Source organism: Rhipicephalus microplus, chromosome X (genome assembly GCF_043290135.1).
Source record: "Rhipicephalus microplus isolate Deutch F79 chromosome X, USDA_Rmic, whole genome shotgun sequence".
NCBI classification, from domain to species: domain Eukaryota; kingdom Metazoa; phylum Arthropoda; class Arachnida; order Ixodida; family Ixodidae; genus Rhipicephalus; species Rhipicephalus microplus.
Genome location: NC_134710.1, coordinates 234,496,047 through 234,518,778, shown reverse-complemented (window position 1 = coordinate 234,518,778; position 22,732 = coordinate 234,496,047).

Genomic DNA, 22,732 nt, shown 5'->3' with positions numbered 1-22,732 from the left:
CCTCTGAATATCGCATAGCTTTTTTTTGTGTTGCAAGAGTTGTGCACTGGTGCGGGGAAGAGTGGGGGTGCACATGTGCCTCTGCCTATCTAGAAACGTTGGCCTCTGCTACCGGATCTTCAGTGGCCAAGCATTTTACATTGAAGTATGGCTGCTGTGGCCAGGCAACAGCTTGACCTATAATATCGCTCAAGTGCTGCTGCATTGTAAAACAATTGTCACTATTTTCTACTGTTTTCGACTAGGAACAGACTACCAACAATTTCCATGAAAGATGCACACTTCTGGAAATTCTGGCAATATCGCGTAAAACAAATCACGTTTGTATAATGTTATTCAGTGTCATCACAATGATGAAAGTGGGAAATCTATATCGACTTGACGAAGAAATGACTGAGGTCTGCAACTTTATTCCATGGTGCCGCAATGCTAAGTCATCATGTTTACCGCACTTTAATCATGTAATTTTTTCATAAGTTTTCGAACGGAATTTTGGTCAATTCATTACTGAGTGATTTTGAAGAATACAATTTATAAGTGACCATTATTACTCATTTTGCACAGTTTTCTGCTTAAATATCGCAAATTTACTCATTGCATGCATTTTATCTTAGGTAACAAATATTAAAAACACCCTTCAAAAATATGGCTGGCGACAAGACCAAAGCAACGGCTATTAAGTGAATTCAGTTGCTGAAGGATACCAAGGTAGACCAATGGCCGAGGTTAACCGATTGATAAAATAGTGAACAAATGCTCTTGTCGAGTGCTGTAAATTCAGTAAAGATTCTATTACACGAGGATGATTAGCCTTGGTAGAAACGTTCGACGCTTCGTTACTCTGGCGTATTCATGCGTGAAGCCAAGAGCCTCGCGATCGCATGTCACACGCCACTCGCATGACGACTACTTACACTGACAGGATGTCAGGTGCAGCTAGAAAGAATGTTATTAAGCAGAACGAAACACGCGAGTGTAAAAGGTAACGGCACGGTGCCATGGAATTCCAGTCCTATCTTGCACTCGAGCTAAACAGCATTCCAAAACCTGAAGAGCGTGTGATCAGAGTGGAGGATGTGTGATTAGAGTGCAAACATGGATACAGTGGCAGAGAACATGACGAAACAAACGTCTTCTATCAAATGAAAGTGCACGCAGTGTCGGAAACGAAGGTAGACACAAAGCTTAGGTATGCTTAGGCATGCAGCGCACCTCTTAGGGCATGCATATGTTGCGTGAGAGATAACTGCGTAGACAATTCATTTATTTATGCAGGTTAATCAACGGCTCGCTCCAGCATCACTACTAATCGTATGCCAAGCCTCAACTATTAGTGTCTTCGTTCATGCTGTTGGATAACAGGAATCGTCAAACTTTGGCTTGTGTTTGTGCATTTATAATAGCGACAGCACGAAAATGGCTTTGAAGGATTTTTTATCTTCATGATTAACACACCGGCCCGGCTTCTCTAAGTGAAAACGGGTGCAATCAAGAGGAACTAATGAAGCCACACGTATGCAGTAGCCCACAAATGTCTGCACTTCTTTTTGTCTCCTTGACTTACTTATTTCTTCTCTTTCTCATTCTGTCGTGCACTTTTTTTTGCTTCTATCTCATTTTTGTCTGTTTATTTCAAACTTTTTTTTCTCTCTGCTCATTTAGTTCTGTCCACTGGTTTTCTCTTTGTTCCCTTTCTTTCTTTCTATTTCTCCTTTTTTGTTTTTTATCTGTACTTGTTATGTTTGCCATGCAAGTTACTGCATGCATACCATGAGAGCGCGTGCCGCTTGCAGGTGTTTGGGGAGCTTGAGCGAAGCAGACCAATGCTACAGTGGACTAGTATATAACCATCAAAAACACTGTTTAGTATATAACCGTCTATAACCGTCTAGTACATAACCGTCTAGAACACTTAGCGAAGACGATTGACATCGAAGTATGTGGGGTTTAACGACCCAAAACCACCATATAACTATGAGAGACGCCGTTAGTGGAGGGCTCCAGAAATTTCGATCACCTGGGGTTCTTTAACCCAAATCTGAGCACACCAGCCTGCAGTATTTTCGCCTCCATTGAAAAAGCAGCTGAGATTCGATCCCCCGACCTGTGGGCCAGCAGCTGAGTACCTTAGCCACTACACCACAGCGCCGGGGTAGCAGACGATGAAGAGCTGATAAGACTGCTATGAGAGACGCCGTTAGTGGAGGGCTCCGGAAATTTCGATCACCTGGGGTTCTTTAACCCAAATCTGAGCACACCAGCCTGCAGTATTTTCGCCTCCATTGAAAAAGCAGCTGGGATTCGATCCCCCAACCTGTGGGCCAGCAGCTGAGTACCTTAGCCACTACACCACCGCGCCGGGGCAGCAGACGATGAAGAGCTGATAAGACTGCTATGAGAGACGCTGTTAGTGGAGGGCTCCGGAAATTTCGATCACCTGGGGTTCTTAAACCCAAATCTGAGCACACCAGCCTGCAGTATTTTCGCCTCCATTGAAAAAGCAACTGGGATTCGATCCCCCGACCTGTGGGCCAGCAGCTGAGTACCTTAGCCACTACACCACCGCGCCGGGGCAGCAGACGATGAAGAGCTGATAAGACTGCAGCGTTAGTTTTTTTTTTTTTCTCTGCCCCTTTCATACTGGTAGCTCATTACACCATGAAAAAGAAGACGAAGAGAAAAAGAGCACTGGCCTTCTTTCTCTGCACATGCTTTAAAGGTACTAAAGAGGCTATTCATCGTGATGGTAGTTTTTTTTTAACATGTTAGGGCACTATGAAAAGCATAATGGCTCCACTGGAAAACAGCACTAACATGACGGGACGAAGAAAGGAAACAGACCATGGCGCCATAAAGCTAAGCCGGTGAGGTGAAGAGAACTGAAAAGCGGGATGGGGAGGATTTTAGCAACTAGTTAAAGGACCCCTGACACCAAATTTGGCAACTCGAGATGCTTTTGTCGTTTGATAGCCCAGCATGGGGGGCCACATCTGACCGATTATTAGTGGTGAGCATAGCCTAGACGATCTGTTAGTTTAGTTTTGAAGTAAGGGTGCGTGCTCTTCCGAGTATTCAGGTGCAATCGACATTTTCTGTGGTTTCACGTAGACAGGGACTTCCCCTGTGACGCTGCAGGGTCAACATTTGCGAGGCGCGCACAGGCACCCGGTGAGGACTATTGTCCGTCACCCTTCAAGTGGTAGGTGTTCTTTGACCCTTCCTGCTCTGTTGTCGGGCTGCTCGCAATGTGGTTTTGCACACCGTGGTTTCGGCTGCTTACGCCAGGAATACTTTTATTTTTTTCTTCGAGGTAGACGCACTCAAAGCACCCACATTGTTTCATTCTAGCTCGCGGGTCCTATTTGAAAACGGTCCCAGGTGCTGCTCCACTGTGGCGTGTTAGTTTGTTACAGTATGTAGTGATCACAAACGTGTCAAGTTGAGCTTTGGAAGAGAAATGATAATGGGAAGAAGGCTTTATGAGTGACTAAATGGTATTATTTATTCAGAAAGGTAAATAGAAATAGCAACAGAGACTGAGAAAATAATCACCGAGGATACTAAAACAGAGTGGACGTACACAAATCTAACTCAAAGTGTTGGAGTTGAGAGCTTGCTTAGGTACGAGTCAAATCAACCGTGAAAAGGAGACAAAAACCCAAAAGCTGGTGGAATGAGAAAGTTAAGAGAGCCATAGTAAGATGTCGGGAAGCCTCCAGGGAACACAGATATGCTAAAGTGAAAAAATTAGAAGAAAGGGGACCCAGTGGATGGTGGAAGTAAACAAAAAGAAGGGCAGCTGCAAAGTTTTGGAACCATCTCGATTCTCTTTGTAATAAGATAAGCATGGAACACAGGTTTATAACTACAGTTCAAGGGGTTAGACTAGAAGGGGATGACTAGAAGGGGGTTAGACTAGAAGGGGAAAAATTTTAACACCAGGAAAGTGCTGCATGCACCATACCAGATAAAGATGGACCAATTAGTTCAGTGGCTCCACTGGGACAATGAGAGTTTGAAAGGGCAGAGAAAAGGGTTCCTAATAGCACATCAACAGGTGCCGACGGCATCCCAATTATGCTAATAAAGGAACTAGAACCAAACTCTAAGCGAACGTTGGGAAGCAGCGAGCAAAGCAATAATGGATAGTGAAGCCCCCAATAGGTGGAAACTAAACAGGATGAGCATGATCTATAAAGGAAAGGGGGACAAAGCTGATGTAAACAACTACCGTCCTATAACAGTGACATCAGTAGTGTACAGGCTGGTGATGCAGATAGGGAAGTAAAGACTACAGACATGGGTGGAGAATGAGGGGGTGATGGGAGAACTACAATATGGGTTCCGTAAACGAAGGAGGTTGGAGGACAATCTGTTTTCATTGATGCAGTGTATTGAAATAGCGGAGAAAGAACACAGGCCCCCGTGGCTGGCATTTCTAGATATCAAGGGAGCTTACGATAGTGTGATTCAAGAAGACTTGTGGGGAATACTGGACACACTAGATGTGGAAGATGGAACAACTATTCTTCTAAAGGATATCTATAAAAGTAACAAGGTAGTTATAAAATAGTAAGAACAGGTGCCCGAACCTATATATATATAACGCGAGCTTCGACAGGGATGTCTCTTGTCACCTTTGTTATTTATGCTGTACCTACAGGGACTAGAAGCCAAATTTGAGCGGAGTCGACTCGGCTTCAGCCTCTCTTTTGCTAAGCAAGGAAAACGGGTACGTTGAACAGTCATTACCAGCATTGATGTATGCAGATGACATGGTATTAATAGCCAACAACGAGGAAAACCTGCAGGGATTGATAGACATCTGCGGTAATGAGGGACATAAGTTGAATTTGAAGTTCAGTATGAAAAAATCGGCAATCATTATTTTTAATGATAACAAAGGCAGTTAGCATAAGATATTGGAAGTCACGCTAGAAATAGTGAAAAAATACAAATATGTGGGCACATGGATAAATAACGAGGCTATAAACCTAAGGGAGCACGTAATATACGTACAATGACTAAGGGTAACAGGAATGCAGCTGTAATGAAAAATACGGCACTGTTGAACTACAACAGATATGACGTTGCGAGAGGGATTTGGAAAGGTGTCATGGTCCCGAGTTTGACGTTCGGCAATGCGGTCTTGTGAATGAAATCAGAGGTTCAAGCGAGATTGTAAATCAAACAACGTGGCATAGGTAGACGTGCTTTGGGAGCACACGAGAATACCCCAAATGAGGGATACAAGGTGACATGGGATGGACATCGTTCGAGTGCAGGGAAGCTAGCATGCAAGATAGAATTTGAGGAGCGAGTTTGGAAAGTGGGAGAGAAGCGTTGGGCTAGGAATGTTTTCAGCTACTTGTACATCAAGAATGTTGATACTAAATGGAGGAAGCGAACTCGAAAATTGTCAAGCAAGTATTTAGACAACAACCTAATGCCAAACCAAAAGGAAACATCGGAAAAGAAAAGATCTACGATAATTCTCGGGGTAGTTCTTCGCTGTTCGAGGCCAGAACAAGAGTATTGGGGACCAAGACGTACCAAGTCAAATACGAAGGCACAGGCACGTTATGCAGTGCGTTTGGAGAAGAGGAGGAAACGGCTGGATATTTGATAATGCTCTGTAAATGACTCCCCTTTATAATCCAAAATGATGGCGAGCAAGTTTTCAAAGCATTGGGGTTTAGGGACAGTGAAGGCAATATATACTTTAAACGGGTAGAAATAACCAGGATGTGGCTACCGGGTTGGTGGCTACAATTAAGACGCGAGTGAAATTTAATTTTTACACGCATAGTGGTAGTACTTAAATATGGCTAGGTGGCATTAGCCACCGCCCGATCTAAAGGACACAGTCGGATACACCTATCCATCAGTCCATTTAGGCGGGTGTTTCAAACTGACGCATGCGATGTGTTAAAGCATATACGATATAATTTTGGCATCACCAGACGGAAAGCTACAAATTATTGCAAAACAAAAAAACTCGCAAACAAAACTTTCGCTGTCAGGGGTCCTTTAACCTCACTCTAACAGAAAATGCAGCCGAGCCAAGCCACCTTCGCCTTCATCGAAATGCGGCCGACGTGGGCGATAATCTGACCCTCGAGCTCAGTGTGCAGCGCAGCAACTCGCCTAGTCAGCTACCAGAGCAGGTAAGCTCAGTCGCAAGTACACTTCCACAGAAAGAATTCATTTGCATGATTCTGAATTAATTGTACAACTTCGAAATTGAAGGTTTTGCGTATCAACCATTAAGTTACACGTTAGGTATATGTGAGTTATTCTCGTAACTAAAATATGGAGAGTTATTCATTATGAAGTTAGCTCAAGCGAGCATTGTGACGGCTGGGTTGATGAAACATCGTATCGCTCTTGCACGCTGCGCTAATTCCTTATAACTTGAACCACTTGCTAAAGAGCGGAGAATGCTTCTGGTACGCAAGGGCGCACACAGTGAGTGAAGTAGCTTCACTTAGCAAGCAGCAACCTCATAGTCAAGGAACTGTTTTACAAAGCGGGATTGTGCGATGCGACAGATGTTACTATTGGGGCTTCGCGCGTCGAATGACTTCGTGCAGGCATGAATAAGAATTGAAGTGTTAGAAAAGCGTGGCCTGTGTCGGCGACCTCGAAACGCATAGCGACAAAAATTTCGAAGACAGCGACATCGACACTTCATTTTGATGCCGCCCCCGAGAGGACAGTCGCGGGCAGAATTCATGGACAACACAGTTAAAATTCAAGGATACCGTCTTTTTGCATCGTACGTGAGTCCGACAAATGGTACTTCTTGAAAATCGCGCCGAAAAACAAAACCAAGGACAATGGCCCACTATTCAAGTACTTGTGGTGATAAAAAGAATGGAGATCCAACGTCCATCTTGGAATTTAACTTTGCGTGCTAAAGTCCCCCAATATGATCTTGCCGCAATGTGTGGTATGCCATGAAGAATTTGGACTCCTGGTGTTCTTTAAAGTGCACCATTAAGTGTCTTATTTACTTGAATACAAGGTCAAGAACGAATATAGGTTGCCTTAATATGTGCCTGGAGAGAAAAAAAAAAGATTATTCGAGTACAGGTCTACCTATATTTTCTGAGAAGCGAAAAAAATTGAACCTTTATTTACGCGCAAAGCCCATGACGCGTCAGATTCCCGTGAGCAAAAGAATGGCCTTTGAGATTTGTATTTTATTAAGTGTTGGTAACAAACAACTGACACACAGTGATCGCTGTTCTATGGATGGCACCGTTCTCATTTCCAATGATGTAGCTGTCGACAAGCTATTTCGGCGGAGTGGGTCACTGTGGAAGTGTATATACTCGGCAGCATTCACGGGGATCTTCGTGTTTATTATATTTCGTAATACAACTTTCATTTTGAATTTGTGTTGTCTAAATTTACAGCAATTATGAATATTTAACGCACCCTTGTAGTTGTCGCATGCTTCAAGAACGGGAGGGCGCGATAGCGCAACTCTGTTATCTGGGTACTTTTGCTATATTTGATGACGAATATGGATCGATATCCAATTATGTATGACATTTGCTAACAGAAAAAAGATAACAAGGTTGACCAATATTTGAATAAATGCGGTACACAGATGTTCTTGCATTTCGCCCACATTAAAATGCAGTCGTTTCAGCCAGGAGTCGAACCCGCGTGCTCGAACGTAGCAGTGCAACCCGATAATCACGACGAACGCCATATTGCGATCTATCTGAAGCGAATACAGAAAGGCAGCACAGAAAAAAGGTTCGCTTCAAGTGTAAAGAAGAAAATTCTGGTTGAAACCACCGCATTCTCTCTCTCTCTCGACACTTGGTGGATCACGTGGGGTGCACAATGTGGGGAAAACCGTAGTCAGTTACAACCTAAGAATAATTACAAGCTCTAAACCCTCTTTCTTGTCCCTATTTCCTCACCCCAGTGCTGGGTATACCAAACTGGACGGTAATATCTGGTAAACCTCCCGGCCTTGCTCTTCATCTCTCTATCTCTTCCACCCCCATAACTGCAGCGTGCCTGCCACTCATCTATGCAGTCTATATAGGGTGATGCTATAGGTGATTCTTGTTGTAACCGTAAGTACTTTTTCTCTGTTAATGTAGATGCTATGCATATTACGAACGCATCTTTTCTCAAAGCACTACGTCTGGCTAAGCAGTGATCTCAAAATATTTGTTGAGATTTGGAATTTAACGCTTTGGATCAAAAACCAGTGGCCCAAACATTTTCATAATAAAATCACTCACTTGAATCGTGTAAAACGTGCTTGACGTCAAGAAAATAAAGGAGCGTGCTTGGATAAGACATCTATGCAACTCTATTTGGGAAGAACAGGGACGGCTGTGGGTGGAGCTCTATAGATATTCAAACGCGGCTACCTGTGAGCCGAACATCATGCACGCCACCATTTTCCTGGTGTGACTAGGCTTTCTAGCTGGCAAATACACAATATAGTTTAGTGCAATCGCACAGAAATATTCAGGGGAGCTATTTTCGTTGACTAATCACAGTCAACGGAAATAACTCACTTGGATATTTCTGAAACTATACGCCGCAAAAAGTGTTGGCTTTTGAATGAATATTTTAGTTATTCAAATATTTGTTATAACTGATAACATTAACTCGTACTTTGTATAAACAAACACACACACTTTGATCTGATCAAGTTAGATTACAGTCAATACGCTGCACAAGTCGAGTTCAGGCTAGCGCCTTTCATTGTTTTCTTGGGATTTCTTTAGGCTTCGCGGCCCACGTTTACTGAAATGCCTTGAACAAGTGCGGGTTTGTGTCAGTATACAGATTATCTATCTTTTTTTTTTTCAATTCAGTGGTGACATGTGGGCTACCTGCATTAAGAAAACTATTTTTCTACTGCAGTTGCACTTGTTACAAGCGTTCTCGGCTCCAAAGTTTTCGAAAAAGACAATCATTTGAGGGGTCCTGACTTTTTGTGATATTTATGAAATTAATATATGACAGTAAAATTCTTCTATGCATGCAATCCTGGGTTATTATTAGGCGCAACACCTTCGGACATACAGCTTTTCCATCGACTCTCTCTGTCTGTCACGGTATATACATAGAAACATATGCGTGTAGGTTGCAACTACGATTTCAAAACTAAGTACAAGCACAAATCATTTGTACTATATATAGTCAGCGACCCCATCGTGGATATTACGGACAGTAACTGGATTATATATTACAGTTCTGGATTCCACTTTCCCTTTACTATTATTGATTTGTGGCCCCGCCGCGTTGGTCTAGTGGCTAAGGTACTCGGCTGCTGACCCGCAGGTCGCGGGATCGAATCCCGGCTGCGGCGGCTGCATTTCCGATGGATGCGGAAATGTAGGCCCGTGTGCTCAGATTTGTGTGCACGTTAAAGAACCCCATGTGGTTGAAATTTCCGGTGCCCTCCACTACGGCGTCTCTCATAATCATATGGTGGTTTTGGGACGTTAAACCCCACAAATCAATCAACCAACTGGAAGTAATTCAAAATGAAGCACATCGATTTGTGTATTCTAAATATTCACGTGGTGCTAGCATAACCGCACAAACATTCAGACTTTGGTAATCCGGCGTCGCATTGCTACCTTAAATTTTCTTTATCTGTTTTATCACGACGACATTAATATAAACAAGCACGGGTACTTAAAACCACCATATCAGCACTCAGCAAGAGCAAACCACGACAAGAGTATCAGGCCTTTTATCTCCCGCTACAATACATTTATGTATTCCTACTTTCCATAGGTCATTGAACTATGCAATAACCTGCCACGTGGTATAGTGTCCTCAGAATCTGTTTACTCATGGGTTACTGATCTTGAAATATATTTCGATCAGTAAGTAGCGACGTCGTACATAACGGCGCCTTGTGGAATGTACATCTTTGATTCTATGCCATCCGCAGTTTTCATTCGTAGAGTTTTCTAATGTGTGCTCTCCCCTGTTAGTCTCTGCTGTGTTTTTCGTTTTTTTTATTTAGCAATATGTAGTCTAATCTAGTCGTCTGTGTAGTTATCCTTTCTTGTTTTGATTTTGTTACCTTTTGTTACTATTAATCATTTTGTTCTTCGGTAGATGTGCCCACACGTAGTAACCAATCTGTATCCTTTTGTACCCACTCCTGTAAGAACCTGTTAAAACTTACATTATAAATAAATAAATAAATGAATAAATAAATAAATAAATAAATAAATATGCCCTCTCTACTATGCAGACAGAACTGAACTTATAGTGTACTGTTTTGTATACTCGCCATGCGTCGCGCTGTATTTCCATTGTTTTGTATAATGCTGTATATATTGTTTTCTATCCTGGTGCCGCACGTGTGCGTCAAGTGCGCGGAAATTCGCTGCACTGCAAAAAGAAAAAAAGAAACTGAATGCACGCAATGTACAGCTTGTGATGCCTCCAAAAAGCGCTTTTCAATTGCTCTGTATTTCTTTATGCAAACTATCAGTTTATGCTACTAATTCACATGTTTGCACAAGCACTATCTCCAAAAACTAGATTTTTTTTTTTCACTATAAACAGCGAGAGAGGAAGAGGGAGACCGTGATGTAAACCAGATAGTAGCATCCGGTTTGCTACAGTGCACTGGAGTGGGGAAGTAGGGGTCGCCGGGAGGGTGTAAACTTCACCAAGACAGAAAATTTTAGCGACAGATTTCTCACGACACTTGGACACGTTAATCCGCCCACTTCTACTGAAAGTAGCATGCACAAACAGCTTCCTGCACAAAATACATCAGTTCAACTGAAATGCCACTATATGGTAATGCAGATAAAAATGTTTGCCATACTATTTTCGAATGCGTAAAGTGTCAAATTAAAGAGAAAAAGTAAGAGAAGAAACTAACAAGTTTGCACAGACGGCCCCTCACATTGAAGAAATTACTCGGACCGTGGCCTGAGATCCATCTTCAGAAAAAGGCAAACATTTTCCTGACAGACTTCTTAGTGGAGACCGGACTGGATAAGCGCGTGTGATGTGCAGCTAGGGGTTGAGATATATGAAATTACGTGTTAGTGCATATACTGAGTGTAGAAATAAAAAAAGTGTGCATGTGAACGCTTTATGACAGTGTGAATTGCTGCAAGCAAACTGTCCATTGGCATGTTGTTTCAACTGGTTTTAGTGTACTATTGTGTGTTTTTTGTGTTTTTTTTCCTTCTTGCTGATTGTTCATTTACGGTACCATTCATTATTATTTTTTTCGCTGCATAACTTATCGCTATGGAGTTGTGGAGGTAATATGGAGCTCAACTTCTCCGCAGCAAAACAGATAGAATGGAACAAAACCGTCATATAGTAGAAACGGTGAGTTTTATTCAACCTCGGAAGAAGACTAACTACATCACTGTTGAACCGTCTTAATTACGCCACTGTTATGACATATTAATAAAAATAATTCCCGCGAAACTAGAAGAGTCGATGTAACACTACGAAACCAATGCGATCAGTTGCAGGTATGAAATTCTGCGTTTCTATCATCAAACAATCACGTCTCAATGATTAAAGTACCAATATAATATCTGTTGAAGATACATAGCTTTATATTTTTCTGTAAAGTACGCTTTCTTGCCTCAGTAATATATAACTTCTGAGTTTGCCGCGGGAAATTCATTGCTATATGAGGGTGTGAGCTGCTCACCAGACTTTTAAAGAAGTGTTACAGCGGGATGGCTTATATATCTTGCCACCCTCAGCCCCCGCCCCCTTTTTTTTTTCACAAAGGAAGAATAACTCAACTAATTGACCTGTGCACACGCCGTGTAAACATTTTCAGAGGCACTCGCGACACATTGATTGATTGATTGATTGATTGATTGATTGATTGATTGATTGATTGATTGATATGTGGGGTTTATCGTCCCAAAACCACCATTTGATTATGAGAGACGCCATAGTGGAGGGCTCCGGAAATTTAGACCACCTGGGGTTCTTTAACGTGCACCCAAATCTGAGCACATGGGCCTATTGCGGCACATACACAGTCGCCAGATTTTGGGTGACTTCACACACTTCGACGCCTCTATCGAAATGCGCAGACAGCTTCGGAACCTGAACGCTCTCGCATTTCGCAAATCGAAAGCAAAAGTGGCGTGTTTATCCGCGCTTGGTATGTTCGAGGACTGCCGCTTATCAGTGCGGCGATACACCACAGTCGTCGGGTTTCGTGACAGAGGGACCCTCGAGACAAGGCCACCGCCGCGTTTCGCATAAGGAGATTGCAGCCGCTGGGCGAAAGAGGGCGAACGATCGCCCTCGTTCCACCGAGGTAGAACGAGGTGGCGACGTGCGTTCGAGGCCGCCGACACAACAAGCGCGCAGATGAAGCAGACACGATGTTAGTGGCCTCACAATGGGCTCTGAGAGTGTGGTAAGCAGACGCTGTGCTCGTCAAACACACCACGTTCGATCACATCATTACGTCTCTTGGACCCGCAGCACGTGCCAGTTCCACGTGCCACGTCGACTTGGCTGCTCACGTTCCACGTGCAAGCGCGCAAAGGCGCGCGCACAAAAAAGGGTGCGGCGAGTCTACTCGATACCTTCACTCAGACGCTTAGAGTGTAGGGTGATGGCCAAGCATGTTTTTGACGATGTCGTGGTCGATGAGCCTGCTCATGCTGCATTCCAAACATTGCTTCCTTGCCACCTTTAGTCTCAAAAAGCTTGTTACCAATGACAGGACATTGTACTAAGCACGTCATTGCTCTAATTTTATTTTTGCATCCCTTGCAAAGCTTGTTTTGTACGGGAGAAACAGTGTGGGGGCTGTGCAGTAAATCTTGCAGCCCCCCTCAATGGCGAACCCTGTGTCACCAGGGTGGGCTCTGGCGCTGCGGTCTATACTGCAGAAAGCTTCAACTCGTGACGCAATGACGTACACGTTTCACCACGTGTCGCGAGCCCAGCTTGTCGGTGTTGCATCCAACCAACAGTGAAAGTAAATTTAGGGGTATTAAGTGCCGAAACCTCGACGTGACTTTGAGGGAATACCTGCAGTGAGGGGTACCAGATTAATTATGATCATCTGGTTTCAACACAATAGAACTGCATCCGAAGTGGGCGGGAATCGATCTCGTGAATTCAAGCTTAGCAGTGCTACACCTCAGCGCTAATGCTAAACTACCGTGGCGGGCCGTCCAACGAAAAGCCTGCACACCGGCTTCCAGAAAAAAAGCATTGCGTATATATATATATATATATATATATATATATATATATATATATATATATATATATATATATATATATATATATATATATATATATATATATATATATATATATATATATATATATATGTGTGTGTGTGTGTGTGTGTGTGTGTGTGTGTGTGTGTGTGTGTGTGTGTGTGTGTGTGTGTGTGTTTGACGTATGAAGCGATGGTTGTTAGAGGCAGATAAGGAAGAAGTGCAGAATGTAGTAAACATGGCGTATGAGCCAGGTTACGTCGCCCATTTATCATAGCGTCACACGAGTCGGCGGGATGAAGACCTCCCAGCCACTTCATCAGTGTCTCATCATCGACGCAGTTCTCCACAAGGCGCCCTGACCATACATCGACTACGAATCATTTCCTGGCCGCACACAGCGACCAGCACCATGCCAGAATCATCGACTGCGCTACCCATCCCCAAGTACACCGGAGCAGCGGACGATGGACCTGTACAGGACTGGTTCGACCTGTTCGAGCTCCACGCAACCGCTGCATCATGGTCGGAACGGGAGATGATCATCAACTTTACCGATTACGTCTCCGGCGAGGCCTTCAAATTCTACCTCACCCACATATTCCAAACGACGAGTCATGGGAAAAGATAAAACAAGAAATGATCATTTGTTTTAAAGAAGCCAATGACGACTACGACGAAGATTCGCTTATAACCAACCATCCACAGACAACCGCACTCGGTCGCCGCAGTCAAAAGCACTGCTCACGCATTGGGACACCAAAAATGAATCGGCCTTTGAAACAAGAGCAATTAAAGCACCCTCTCAATGAAAGGTAGTCAGATCTGTTTGCAGGAAGAGTGTACCCTCCACCGCACCGCGTTTTGCAACTGCCCGATCGAAAACCAACCTTTACGTCATCACTGCACCGTAGCACTCACATTAGGGAGCCACCCTGTGCACAGTACTTTCCGTCTCGCGCACTTCGACCACCTCCTACTTTTCCGTCGCTTGACCCTTCAGTTGCTCACAGCGCTCACTTCGCATCTCACATGCTTAATACGGTTGATATAGAGGTGAGGAACCCTGAAGATACTCAGTCAGGCTCTGGCCATTCTGTGCAGATGCATGCATCAGAACAGCTTAGCTCGTTAGTTACACAGAAAGACAAACATTTCCGACTGAAATCTGACCAAACTACGTCTGCTGCGGTGTCACCATCCAGTGCACGGACACCTGGGAGTCTTAACAACACAGGAGGCTCAGAACCATCAAATCACACACGTTGCCGAGAGCCAGAAGCGTCCATTAGGAACGGCGTCACAAGAGCCTCCGAAGAGTCTCCAGTAAATTCGAGCGCACAACCTTCATTACCCGAAATGCAGCATAACAGTTCACTGACTACCGTCTGCCTACTGGACACCACATCAAGCTGCCCAGAAAATCAGTGCCATTGTCAAAAACGGCTGCCACCTCAGCTCCTTCCACATGAACATCATCAATGCCAGCAGAAGCAAGCCCAAGAACAACAGAGTCTCCATGGGCTACACCAGCAAGGATGACTACGAACGGAAAAATGTTTGGAAGAACACTCGAGGATTAAACAAAGGCGTCTACAAGCGGGTCAAGTGAAGCGACGACAAATTAAATATGTCTTGCTCAAGACAAACAAGTCTTCTAATTCAAGACAATTTCGCAAAAAGGAACATCGCACAAGTTTTCTCCAGAAGAGATCAAGATTCAGTCTACAATCAAAGCTGTTCAAACAACAGGACACAAAGCGACGAAGAAGGCGCAAAACCACACCCTGTATTACGGAAAGACGCAGAAATCACCGCATCAGTCTTGGTCAACAAACACACAGACGGGTTGCACTCACTGCATGTGTACCAATCAAGGCAAAGAGCACGACGCCTACGCAAATCATGCTGCTGGTGCTCCAAAGCCTTCGCACCACGTTCATTCTTTGCAAGTATACAACCAGTTTTATCATCTGCAGTTTCAACGTTCAAGGTGTGCTTGTGTTTTCCAGTACGCAACAGTCAGCCTCGCCCACCAGAACTCCTGCGTTAACGGGACTGCTGCACTCCTCCCTGAAGTCTTTGAAAGTTTACGGAACTTCCCTGGATCATAGAACAAATTGTGAATTTTGACATTTATGGCTTTTCAACCTTTCCTAGTTTACTTTTTCTTGTTCATAATTCATGCCTTCTTTCGGGGGGAGGGGGAATCGTGTGACGTATGAAGCGATGGTTGTTAGAGGCAGAGAAGAAAGAAGTGCAGAATGTAATAAACATGGCCACGTCGCCCATTCATCATAGCGTCACACACACACACACACACACACACACACACACACACACACACACACACACACACACACACACACACACATACATACATACACATACACACATATATGAGCGCTGTTCTCAAAGCCAGAGGGTACCATTCTCTGGCAGGAAGACGAAGACGTTCGTAGTTGGTGCATCGAGACGCTTGCACCTGCTCAGCTGTTCCTCCACGACCTTCTGCGACGAACCATACAGTTTCTTAAAGACGTCCTGCACCATAACGTCTCATTTTTAATTGGTGGAGGTGTGTGGTACGCTACCATTGCTCTGGAACTTCGCAATTGTACGTCGTCCCCAGTTGATTTTATGGCACAGGACGATGACGAGCAGGGCCATGACATCCAGGCAAGAACCCCTCCAACTGTTGTTTGCTCCGGCCCTCTTTGGCAGCGTGACCCTCCTCTCTTCAGTGGCATTGAGGACAAAGACGCGGAAGACTGGCTTGACGAGTACGAACAGGCAATGAAACACAACAAATGGGATGATGCGCACAGCTTACCAAAGTCATCCTCTACTTAACTGACGTTGCTAAACTGTGGTTCCGATACACAGCACTGACCTTCCTACCAAGTCAGCCTTCCGGAACTACGGAAATTTCGTGCTGAACAGAGCCTGCGAGGTCGAGCTCAAGAAGCCGGTGAAAGCTTCACCAGTTACATTCAAGATTGGTCGCCCTTTGCAGGCACATTAACTCCTCAATGACGGAGGCGGAGATGATCAAGCATATTTTGAAAGGTGTCCCTGACGATTCCTTTCAGATGCTTGTCGCTAAAAACCCACAAACAGCAGCCGACGTCATACAGCTGTGTCAAAGATATATGACGAACTCCGAAAGCAACGGGAATCTACTCTTCGCGCCACAGCATCTGGTGTAACCATTGCCGCTCTCACGCTTTCTGGCCTTGCGCAGGACCATGCCGCTTTACTTCGAGATATCAAGTGCAGTTCAGTGGGCACGAAGAGGTCGCCCGCCAGCTCTCCTTTTTGCCTTGTGTCATTGATCCCGACCCACAATCACTACCGCGACGTCACTACAACGTGTTGTTCAGGAGCAAGTCGCCTAGGTGCTTTCCGTAGCCACTGCACCACCAGTGACGGCTCCGCTCACGTTTGCTGAAGCATTGGTCACCACTCGACTATTTCCCGCTGCCTACTCCTACGTTCCACTGCCAACTCCTAGCCCATTCGTCTCACCACCTCAGCCTGTGCACCAGACTACTCGTCCGTCCTCTAGACCAACACCTCATTTTCAGAACCCAAGGCGCACTCAAGACAACCGCCCCATATGCTACGCGTGCGGTTTCCCAGGTCACATATAGCACGGTTCTGCCAGCTACGTGTGTTTATGCAGCATGATGACATGCCATACGGTTACGATTTCGCGCCGCGACCTCAGCATGACGACATGAGGCTTACAATTTCACTTCGCGACACCACCCTGCTTCATCTGGACCGTACGACGCTCCTGATTCGTCGACTCGGTGGCACTTCAACGCACGCCGGTCACCGTCACCGCGACGCCATTCTCTTTCTCCCATGAGGCGACGTCCGCCACCTGACACAGACGAAATCTGGGAGCCGCAGTTCCGGAAACAATACCTGGGCAGCTTTCGAACTTTTCAAGGCCTTGTTTTCCACTGTGTTATGTTATTGCTGTTTCTGTTCACGGTGTACCTGTTTCAGCTCGTGGACGCAGGAGCCGCAGTTTCTTTCATGTCTGAGAAGCTTTGCCAACAACTACGAAAAGTAACGACGCCTCTTCGCGACTTATTTTTAAGCACTGCTAATGCGCTGTTGTGCCACCGACAGGTTCCTCGTTCGGCAGCACGTCTCACGAGATCGAGCCCTGTTTCGACGAACTGTCTCCCCCCCTCCCAGCGCCGCCTTCTGTGCAGGAGAACCGTGCAGTCCGGAAATAACGTCGTTTCCTCCGCCGGGCCACTTTGCAGTTCCGGGTATGGCTACATCTCCCCCTCCGAGCCCGAGAACTGGTCCGAAAGAATGGACCAAGGACGCTATTTAAGGCCGAGCCGGCCCCATGTTAGGAGATTTTGCCCCAGCCGACGTTGTCGTGCTGGCCGGCTCTGTAAAACGACAACCTGCTACAGTAAACGCTACTTTTGTTGCTGTTTTCCAAACGAATTGCCTCCCTGTTTCACCTTCGGGCTAAGGCTTCATCGAAGTCCGCTCGACGCCTCGCCGCTCTTCGCCACCGCTACCATCGCGACAGAGCAAAATTCCTAACAGTGGTTGGCAGCTGCGGGATACGCTACCCCTGTCCTCAACGTTTTGCTGCTCTGGGACCCGCTACCCCGATCTCAACGGCTGAAAAGTTGGATCGGATCCCTGCAAACCCGAGGACGACCACCGTGATATCGTTTTGCTGCCCTGGGACCCGCTACGCCGACTTCTACGGCTGGAAAGTTGGAGCGGATCTTGGCAGGCCCGAGGACACCCACGACACCACTCGACGGCAACGACCAGATGGCCGAAGTCACCCGCTCTAGTTGGGTGAGTGCCTGACGTTCGTCTTTTGTCGTCAGACCCTGTTAGCACAGAGTAGCCAAGTATGTTCTTTTAGATCTTTAGGTGGCTAGTGCTTGACTGGTTCTCGACTTGCTTCACGTCGAAGAATATAGCTTCTGAGACAAAGCTATTTCAGAAAGGAACGTGCACGAGTTGCGGTACACAATGGAGAAGCTCAGAGTGAGGGACCTTCTCGATGTTTGTGAGCAGCTGGGTGTTTCTGTTGCTAGGACGGGCCGCAAAGGAAATATTCTTGATGTCATGAGAGCGGAAGGAATAACTGAAGAGGAGGTAGAAGAGGCTATGGAGACAATTAAAGAAAAACAGCGGGAGGCTGAGGAGCGTCAAAAACGCGAACGCGAGGAGGCTGAGGAGCGTCAAAAACGCGAACGCGAGGAGGCTGAGGAGCGTCGAAAACGCGAAGGCGAGGAGGCTGAGGAGCGGAAAAGGCGAGAAGAGCGTCAACATGCTCTTAGAATGAAAGAGCTGGAACTTGAGCAACTTCGCATAACATCGGCGCAGTCTAGTTCGCTATCCGTGGCAGACGAAATGCCAAGACAGAAAATCCAAGATTTGATTCTGCCGTTTAGGACGGGTGGAGACATCGCGCTTTTTTTAGTGAACTTTGAGCGCACGTGCGAGAAAATTGGGATAAATGAGGGTGTCTGGTCCCAGAAGCTTCTGTCAGTCATTCCGGGAGAGGCCGCGGAAGTAATCGCACGGTTGTCTAAAGAAGACTCTGACGACTACGCTAAGGTCAAAGCGGCCCTCCTTCGTAAGTACCGCTTGTCTGCCGAGGCATTTCGGCAGCGATTTCGGCAAGCAAAAAGGGGCAGTGAATCATGCACAGAGTTCGTGTACCAGCTTAAGTCTAATTTGAAAGAATGGCTTAGAAGTGCGGATGCTTACGGTAACCACGACAGGGTGATTGATTGTGTGGCCCTCGAGCAATTCTATCGTGTGTTGCCTGAAGATGCCAGACTCTGGCTTCAGGACAGAATGAAGGGAACAGACATTGACAAAGCTGCTGAGCTAGCTGATGAGTATTATACGCGAAGGAATTTCCAGTTGGATCGCGATGATACAAAAGAGAAGAGGCGGCTTGCTGCTCAAAATGCGGCACAAAAGATGGCTCCGCCGCGTAACGAATTCAGTCAGGGAGCGACTAACAATGAGAGGGAAAGGAGAAAGCCAGGAGAGGCACCTGAGTCGACAGCAAGTGCGAGGGAACGCGTCGACACCGCTCGAGCTTTTGAATCAAAACGACCAATTGTATGCTACAATTGTAAAAAGGAGGGTCATATCTCATCTAGCTGTAAGCAAAAGTTTGTTTTCGCTGGCATTCGCGAGTCGGACGAGAACTTGAAGTTACTCGAGCCTTACATGCGCGAAATTGTGGTCAACGGAAAGAAATGCCGGGCACTCCGTGATTCAGCTGCGACGATGGACGTAGCACACCCATCTTGCATCTCCCCTGGCGACTATACTGGCGAATGCGCCTGGATCAGACAGGTTGCAGAAGAGCAAAGTGCCTGTTTGCCAATTGCTGCGGTTGTTCTAGAGGGAAGTTTTGGAAAATTGCGCACTGAGGCGGCCGTGAGCCCTAATTTGCCCCAAGATTTTCCGTACCTTTTTTCCAACAAATCAGAGCAGCTCCTTAAAGAAAAGGGCCAGTCATTTTCATCTCCCCTCGCGTGCATGGCACTCACGCGATCTCGGTCCCGCGCTCTCGCGGGGAGACTTGAGGTCTCGGTTTCGAACGAGGAGGCGGACGAGCGTGAGGCAACTCCCCAGGGAGACTCGGGCCAAGAGGCGACTAGTGTATCACCGGACATCGAAGACAGTAGGGCTCCGGATACGGTAATGGCTGCCGAACGCGACGAGCCTGTGGAGGTGGATGAAAGCAGAGCGCTTCAGGAGAGCGTTCAGTCGTCCCTGCTTGGTCCAACATCCACTTGTTGGGAAGAGCTCAGTAAAGTAGACAGAAACACACTCGTCACTGCACAGGCAAGTGATGATACCATTAAGAATCTGCAGCATAACGGGAAAGAAGGAGTAGCCCGAAAGAACATCTCTTTCTACACGAAGGCAGGGCTCATGTATCGAAAGTATCGGGACGCTGAGGGTAGAACGTTCGACCAGCTTCTAGTGCCAGAGAAGTACCGACGACAGTTTTTAGAACTGGCGCACGGAAATGCCTGGGCGGGCCACCTTGGCATCAAGAAAACAAAGGCGAGGCTCGCACAGGATTTCTATTGGCCTGGGTGCTGGAAAGATGTAGAAAACTTCGTACGATCGTGCGACACGTGTCAGAGAGTAGGCAAATCTACTGACAAACGGAAGTCCCCGATGAGATTAGTGCCTGTTATCACAGAGCCGTTCCGGAGGCTCGTAATTGATATTGTTGGCCCCCTTCCAGAGTCCCGTTCCGGTTGTCGCTACATTTTAACTGTTTTGTGCGTGGGAACGAAATTTCCCGAGGCGGTTCCGCTAAAAGAGCTCACCTCTCCCTGCATTGTGGACGCACTTTTGTCCATTTTTGCCCGCGTTGGCTTTCCAGCCGAGATTCAGAGTGACAATGGGAGCGTATTTACCAGTTGTCTCACAACAGCGTTTTTTGAACGCTGTGGAATAAAAATAATCCACAGCTCTATAGGACATCCACAGTCTAACCCCGTGGAGAGGATGCATGCTGTACTCAAGCGAGTTCTGAGAGCTCTTTGCTTTGAACATAACAAAGATTGGGAGGCATGCATACCCGCGGCACTGTTCGCCATACGGTCCGCTCCCCACGAGACAACGGGATTCAGTCCCGCCGAGCTTGTCTATGGAAGAAACTTAAGATCTCCATTTCGGCTATTGAGAGACTCGTGGGAAGGATATGAAGAAGACCCACGCGTAGTCAGCTACGTTTTAGATCTGTTGGAAAGACTATCTAAAACCAGAGAGCTAGTTGAGGAAAACATGAAGGCGGCTCAGAGTTTAGCGAAGACTTACTACGATAAGTTGTCCCGGAAGCGCACGTTCAACATCGGCGACCAGGTAATGCTGCTACGACAGTGTAAAAAGAACAAAATGGACATGCAGTGGGAAGGGCCAGCTAAAGTAATGTCCAAGCTTTCAGACACAAACTACGAGGTAAAACTGGGCCGAAAGAAAGGTAAGGTTTACCACAGTAATTTAATGAAGCCTTACATCCAGCGCCATGCCGTGGTTAACATGACACTGAATGCGGCGAACGAAGTGGAGACCGACCTTTTAAGTTTTCCACGTGAGAGCGACGCGCCAGCTAACAGGCTCGTACAGCTTATTGCCGAAGAGCAAAGTCTCACGGAGAGTCAGCGTGATGATCTCACGAAAGTAGTTAGAGACTACGCAGACGTGTTTTGCGACAAACCAGGGAAAACCTCTTTGGTAGAGCATGATATTCAGTTATCAAGTGAAGAACCGATCTCTAGCAAGGCTTACCGCGTATCGCCGAGGCAAAGAGAGATCATGGAAGCCGAGATCCGCCGCATGTGTGACTTGGGGGTCATCATTCCAGGTGAAAGCGATTACACCTCCCCACTCATACTAGTCGAGGTTCCGGGAAAAGACCCTAGGCCATGCGTGGACTACCGCCGGCTAAATAAGATCACTTTAGATCAGACGTATCCGATACCTAATATCGAGGAGAGAGTAGAAACCGTGGCAAAATCCACATATATCTCCCTCTTAGATCTGGTACGGGGATACTGGCAGGTCCCGTTGACGGAGCGAGCCTCTCGTTATGCCGCATTCATTTCCCCATTGGGAACATTTCGCCCTTTAATGCTTGCTTTCGGCTTAAAGAATGCTCCCTACTGCTTCTCAAACCTCATGGATCGGGTGTTGCGGGGTTTAGGAGATTTCGCCCTGCCGTATCTCGATGATGTGGCAATATTCTCTGATACGTGGGTCGAGCATGTGACTCACTTGAGGACCGTTCTGGCTCGACTACGTGATGCAGGCCTCACCGTGAGAGCGCAGAAATGCCACTTAGGGTGCGCAAGCGTAAGTTATCTCGGCCACATCGTGGGTCGTGGCCAGCGTAGCCCGTCCGAGCTGAAAGTTGCGGCCGTTTTAGAGTATCGTCGTCCCACCACAAAGTCGGAATTGAGGGCGTTTTTGGGACTGGCGGGGTATTATCAACACTACGTCAAAGGTTACTCAAACCTCGCTAGTCCGCTGACGGACTCTCTCCGCAAAACCGAGCCCACCGTCATTTCGTGGGACACAAGAAAAGAGAATGCTTTCCAGAGCCTCAAGAGCGCTCTCGCAAAACGACCCGTGCTAGCGGCACCGGACTTTTCTCAGAGTTTTATTATTCAGTGTGATGCCAGTGACCGCGGCCTAGGAGCAGTTTTGTGCCAAAAAGACGCCGAAGGGCACGAGCGGCCAGTTTTGTATCTCAGCAGAAAGCTCAGTGTCAGAGAGGAAGCTTACAGCACTTCAGAAAAAGAGTGCGCCTGCCTTGTTTGGGCAATTGGTAAGCTAGCATGTTACGTCTCAGGGTCGAGCTTCATAGTAGAAACTGATCACTGCCCCTTGACTTGGTTGCACAACATGTCGTCTAAAAGCGGTCGGTTACTTAGGTGGAGCCTGACGCTTCA